The sequence below is a fragment of the Triticum dicoccoides genome, chromosome 2B (assembly GCF_002162155.2).
Source record: "Triticum dicoccoides isolate Atlit2015 ecotype Zavitan chromosome 2B, WEW_v2.0, whole genome shotgun sequence".
Lineage (NCBI taxonomy): Eukaryota > Viridiplantae > Streptophyta > Magnoliopsida > Poales > Poaceae > Triticum > Triticum dicoccoides.
The window spans coordinates 40,222,027-40,228,418 of NC_041383.1; the positions used below are offsets into that span (position 1 = coordinate 40,222,027).

Sequence of the window (6,392 nt, forward strand, 5' to 3'; positions counted from 1 at the left end):
GGTAGATTTTGTGTCAATGTCATGATAACACACACATCTAGACCTGATAGCTTATGGATCCCGGTCCTGATAACTTTGGCACGGCGGGTGGGGGGTGGGGTGGGGGAGTTGATGAAACATCCCCTCGGTATCTTTTATGTGAATAGCATGGTAACTCACACGTCGCACAAAACCATTTGCTCCAAGTTTAAAAAAGAGAAGGTCTTGAAGGGAGGAGATAACTTTGGCACGGTGGAGATAACCTTTTTCCCACAAAAAAAACAATTTATTTCTCTACCCCCAAAGTTACCGCAGTGTTTGTGAGTGAGTTATCAGGTTCGTGTCGTATATATTACCATGCTCTTTATAGAGAGTTATTGGCGTGTGTTACAAAAAAATCCCTGTGGTCCAAAACATTACCACAATGTTTGTGCGTGAGTTATCTGATTCATAGTGTATAAATTACCATGCTCTTTTTACAGATAAGTCATCGGGATGTGTTCCGACAACATTTTTTTCTTCGGGTCAATAGTTACCACGATGTTTTTGAATGAGTTATCAGGTTCGTGACGTATAATTACCACACTCTTTTACATATAAGCTATCGGGGTGTATTACAACAATTTTTTACCTAGGGTCAAAATGTTACAGCAGTGCATGAGTTATCATGTCTATGATGCACGAATTACTGTGTACAAAAGGGAAGAAAAAATGGTAAAAATAAAGAAAGGAAAATGGCTTGTTTTTCTAGTCGTGTATGTACCAGTATAAATATTTATCGATCTTTTTTGTAATCACAAGTCGAAACTAGACGAGGTGGATATGACAAGTGATGAAGGATCAAAAGGTAGGGAGTTCGAGTCCCACCTCCTGCAATATTTTTATCACATTTTTTCTACCATGCCAGAAAATAAAAAGAAAGCGGATGGATCGCGTCAATCGGGGGGAGAACGGGAGAAGCGGGAGCGATCGGGGGGATCGCGTCAATCGGGGGGAGAACGGGAGAAGCGGGAGCGATCGGGGGAGTCGTGCGGATCTGTCGCTAACGACCAGTCGACTGGTCGTTAGCACAGTCCTTTAAGTATTAGGCTGGTGTGTCACAATCCTAATCATTAATTGATGGTGTGTCACAATTTAAGATATCTCTAGTGAGACTTCAAGTACAAAAGAAAAGGCTTAGCCCAATCATTAATTGATGGTGTGTCACAATCGATAAGTATTAGGCTGGTTTCATATCTCAATTGGTAAATTTTACCAACTAGCTAGTCGGCATAGCTATTGCACGAGTTAGTTTATCACAGATATGAATGTGCTACAATTGTGTGGGTGAATAAACTTTTCACGTAATACCAAAAAGGATTTCCCCTGATACAAACACTTATTACAACCGAAAGACCGATACAAACACAAAACACACATACCCAAGGCAAGATACAAAGGTGCAGGGCACCGACACACCCCACCGATAACCAAGCAAACACCGCTTGGAGCTGCAATAGAAAGGTGAGCCAGACAACAACGAAGCCAGGACTTCAAAACGGTGCCTTCCAGAAGGGTACGACCATGTATAGCCGCCACCGCAAGATCTCGAAGATCAGGTTTTCACCCGGAGCAAGACGACAGGAGTGGGATGCCACGACGGAGCCTTCATGAAGGATACAGCGTCAACGGCCGGTGCCACCGTCGGCCAGTCAAGTACTGGGCAAGTGGTGTACCCAGGTGCTCACACCCCTCCGTCGCACCCTAACTTCGTCAACCATCCGCAACCACACCAACCGCGTGGCCATGGTTGCCCGCCCGCACCTGAGACACATGCTCCACTCCCAAATGTCGTGCCTCCCGCCACCAGAGCCGCCGCCCTGCAACCAAGCAAACAAGGGACCACACAAAGGCCCTGGCTTTGGCCCAACCGACCGCCTCCGACCGACTGAGCCATCAGCAAATGCTCTACCCCAGACATCGGCAAACCTGCGCAACCCGCCCGCGGCGAGGAAAGGGGGAGAAGGAGGAGTGGACGCATCCGGACTGGCACACCCCTAGAATAGTGTCAAACTAGAATAGTTCTTTTGTATACACAATTAATGAAATTAGTTTTTTTTCCTAAATGAGTTGACTTGTTCTTGAGTAACATGGCAGTAACAGATTTAGTTTGCTCGGTTCATGGCCCGTCATTTCCTAAGAATCTAGTTCGATGGAATGTCTCCGGTTTGCGAATCCAACAACCAATTCAAGAATCTATTAATTCTGATTCACCGACTCTGATTCATAAATCAGAGTTCTCTATTTGTGAACCTGGTGATTTGGGCATACCTTTCAGTGCGGAATAAGAATTGGCACAAGATTCAATTTTCTACGGAATTGATATCAGATTCGAGAAAACAAGTAAATTTAGACCAAGAAAACATATAGAACATGAGGACCGTAAGTCTACTCTGTCCTATGAAATGTAATTCTATAAATACTCAATTAATGGAGACTTAATAATACCTTTCTTGATGAAATTGCTAGGCAAACTGATCATGAAAAAAGCAGTTATGGACAACACAAGAGTGCCAATTAGCTCCAGGAGAAATCCAAACCACTCATTAGCTGCTTAGTTATCGAAGGACGTACGCAAATTGGAATTAATTCTGTCCAAGTTTGTTTGGTAAAATCCATCCTCCTTCCCAAAGCACCGTATAGTTGGAGCGCCCAAAATGGTCTCCGTTAAGTGATCAATAACTGGTCCATTTGTGACTCCTTGGAGACGAGTTAGCCCTCGGGATGTTGCAATATAACGATCCTGAAAGATAAATAAAAGTCAGAAACCAACTTTCTCATTATTCAGTTATGGGTTGGTAATATAAAGACTGAGTCCTTTAAGATGTTTTTTTTTTAGAAAAGGGGTATAACCCCGGCTTCTACATAGAACGATGCATACGGCCACCTTTATTAGAACGCAAAAAAGTTCAACAAGGTCATGAGGTCTTAAACAAAGGAGCCAAAAAAAGCTCACGAAGAGCAGAAAATAAAAGCCACAACCGGCAGGCAAAAAATATAGATAGGAAAACTAATTGCCTATCATATTACATGACCGCCATCCAAACCGGCTCAATATAGCCCGAGCTACCATCTCCCATCGGGTAGATCCAGTAACCAAATGCTCCCTGGCCTCCGTCTGAAAGAGTAGCGACCACATACGGATCAATGTAGTAGCTTGAAAGATAACCTGCAAAAAATGAGTATTTGATGCTCTGTTAAAAACCAAATCATTCCTGCAGTTCCACACTACCCAAAGTAAAGAACATACTCCTACACGAATGTGTCTTGCTGTTTGGGACTCTATCCCGTCTAACCACGTCCCAAATAACATGTTGATATTAGTCGGAGGAGTAATATTGAACGCAATGTGAATAGTCCGCCATAGAACCTTTGCCATCGGACAATCAAGAAAGAGGTGTTTGGTGGTCTCATCATGATCACAAAAACTACATCTCGTGGAACGAGTCCAGTTGCGCTTTGTCAAGTTGTGCTTAGTCGACTTATTTGTGTATAAACCACATGAACACTTTAACTCTCAAAGGTACCTTGACATTCCAAACATGTTTGGAACTGGGAATAGAGCTAGAGTTAATCACATTTAAATACATAGATTTAACCGTGAACTCTCCATTCTTAGTTAACTTCCAGCACAACGAGCCTGGCTGTTGAGAAAGCTGTACATCCATTAGTTTTCTCACCAAATGGAGCCATGCTTCTCAACGGGCTCCGGCAAGTGCTCTCCTAAAGTGGATGTTGAGAGGAGTGGACTGAAGCATGGTATCAACGAAGGCGTCTCTTCATTGCACAATGCTATAAAAGGAGGGATATTGCAACGCGAGAGGGGGATTATACCCGGCCGGTACCAAATGTTCAATAGCAGTCCACTGCAATGGCTATGGCTGACGGCCAAGCTACTTGGCAGGTGACTGCAATGCTGCTAACCACCGAAATGCACATTGATACACCAATACCCATATAAAATAGAAGGGCGGTGTCTATTTTAGTTTGGTCCGCTGTTGCAGAAAGAATACACAAGGGTATGCTTCAACAAAAGATTCTATACATGACCGGTAACAAACAAAACCTATGTCTTCACAAGACATACCCGGCTTAGAATTCTTCCTGAAGGAGTCGTGTCAAAAAATGACATTGGAGCTCGTAGAATGCTACTCCCTATGTTCACTTATATAAGACATTTTAGTAAATTCAGACAGTGTACTAAACAGTTCAAACTCAGCTGTCTGAAACGCCTTATAAAAACGAACGGAGGGAGTATTAAACATCTTACCGAAGAAGGCCTGGGCTGATTTAAGCCCCAAAAAAGCGATGAAAAGAAGGCTGATGAACTGAAATACGACCGAAGCAGAAACTATTGACGCATAGACACCAAGAAACATGGAGATGTCAAATATGGTGCCCCCTGATGATTCATATGACAGCCAGTAGTTGCTGGCCATTCTGGAGCCCTCTGTCAGCACAGATATAGCTAGAATGAGCACAACTCCCCACCAACCCCAAGCCTGTGTGATGTACAGCTTGTACGCATGCCAACTCACTTGGCCACTCTCCGTTTCCTCTTCCTCAATTAGCTTAGAAGAACCTGCTTCATTGCTCGGAGCAATATCAGCCGTATTGCTGTCTTCTTTAATTGGTTTGGAGTCAATCGTGGCTGCAGAATTCTCGGTGTTCTGAACAGTGTGGCCTTTTACCCCTGGCGCTTCCATGGAACTGTGGTGAGCAGCAACCAGAGCTGAAAAATCTGAACATGAATCTAGCAAATCGCCATAGACCGCTGACTGAATGATCGCCCCATTTTTCATTACCTGCATAATGCAGTTTCATCTCTGTTATCTGTCGATATCATCAGCATGGTATCTTTCGCATAGTATATGAAGTATGGATAATGTTAACAGGTAAAGAAAATGAAAAATAGATTTGAGAAAAATACAAAGTTTTTAGGGACCATAGGTATGAACACTAGATTAGTTCTTTCCCTACTCCCTGAACCGAAAGAAAACATTGCTACTGATACTCTGCGATATCTTAGTCACTTATTTTCTACACAAATCATATATGTCTACTCTATTTCCTCCTAAAATAATACATACAGTAAAAAAATTGAACTTACGAATACAGTATCCACATTTCGTAAGAAATCCACTTGGTGAGTAACAAGCAAAACAATCTTATTCTTGAGTAGGCCCTTGAAACATTCCTGCAGAAAAAGGCTACCTGTTAGTGCTACTTAATAGTAATTGGCTAAGATACTAGCAATATTCTAGTCATAGCCCTATACTTTCAGTTCCACACAACCCTTTATTTCTTTTCGCACTGCTGTAGTGATGAGAAAGCTAAATAAATAGCATTAGAAAAAAAAAGATTTGAAAGAACAAAAGAAACTGATATTTAATGACCGGTATCAACAAAATTATAATTCGATCGCCAAATGCAGAATCCTTTTCTGTTCAATTAATCAAATATATCGCAAGAATGCACTTTTCTCAAGATCTCAGTTTCCATATCTGAACATTTTCTAAACCATCTATACTGTGGCGGCTGGTATCATGCTTTATCATTTTGAAAATATATCGCCAGGTGCATCCCATGAACATTTAAAATTGTGTTACTGTTGCATTTACCCCAAATTTAATCAACTATATGAATTCTGAAATACTACATGAAAAGAAAAAGGATGGCAATAAGTTTTTTACCTTAAAGGTAGTCGAGCCAGTATGAGCATCGACTGCACTAAATATGTCATCGAGAAGACATATATCACAGTCTTGATAAACTGCTCTAGCCAACTGGATGCGTTGTTTCTGGCCACCACTGAGGTTGATCCCACGCTCTCCTATTTCCTAAATCTTTTTGTAAGCAACAAGCATGTATGACTTTCTTGTATGTCTCTGCATGGATCGGCAGTCCAAACAAAATGTTTTCTTGAATGGTTCCATTCTGGATCCAAGCTGTCTGATTGACACATGCCGTGGTCCCATACACCCTAACCTATATATATCGAAGACAAAAAATATATAAATAATGCAGATGCTGGCAACGCAGAAAAGTAATTAAACTGATTTGAAAAGAAGATAGTGATGCTGACGTGTGTACATGTAATTCGGCTACAATAAAAGAAGCAGATAAAGGCTACCCTTGTCGATGGACAAGTTCAAGAAGCAGATACCTAATGTTCAAGAAGCAGATGCCGCATTAGGGTTCGGGCAGGGCTGGGTTGGGGACTTGGGGGCTGGGGGGCGTCTGAGTTACATTTTTTGCTGTAAAAATTCCACTTAATACAAATTTTCAAATCTCAAACACTTCAAAATTGACATTACTAATAAGTTATATTAAAATGTTTGAAGGTATGTAATTTACCACAAACTATTGTGCAG

At 41.8% G+C, this 6,392-nt stretch overlaps 1 pseudogene; it reads right to left on the reverse strand.

Moving 5' to 3' along the window:
- Positions 1-1,731: 1,731 nt before the first annotated feature.
- Positions 1,732-6,392, reverse strand: part of LOC119360364 — a 7,692-nt pseudogene continuing 3,031 nt past the window's right edge.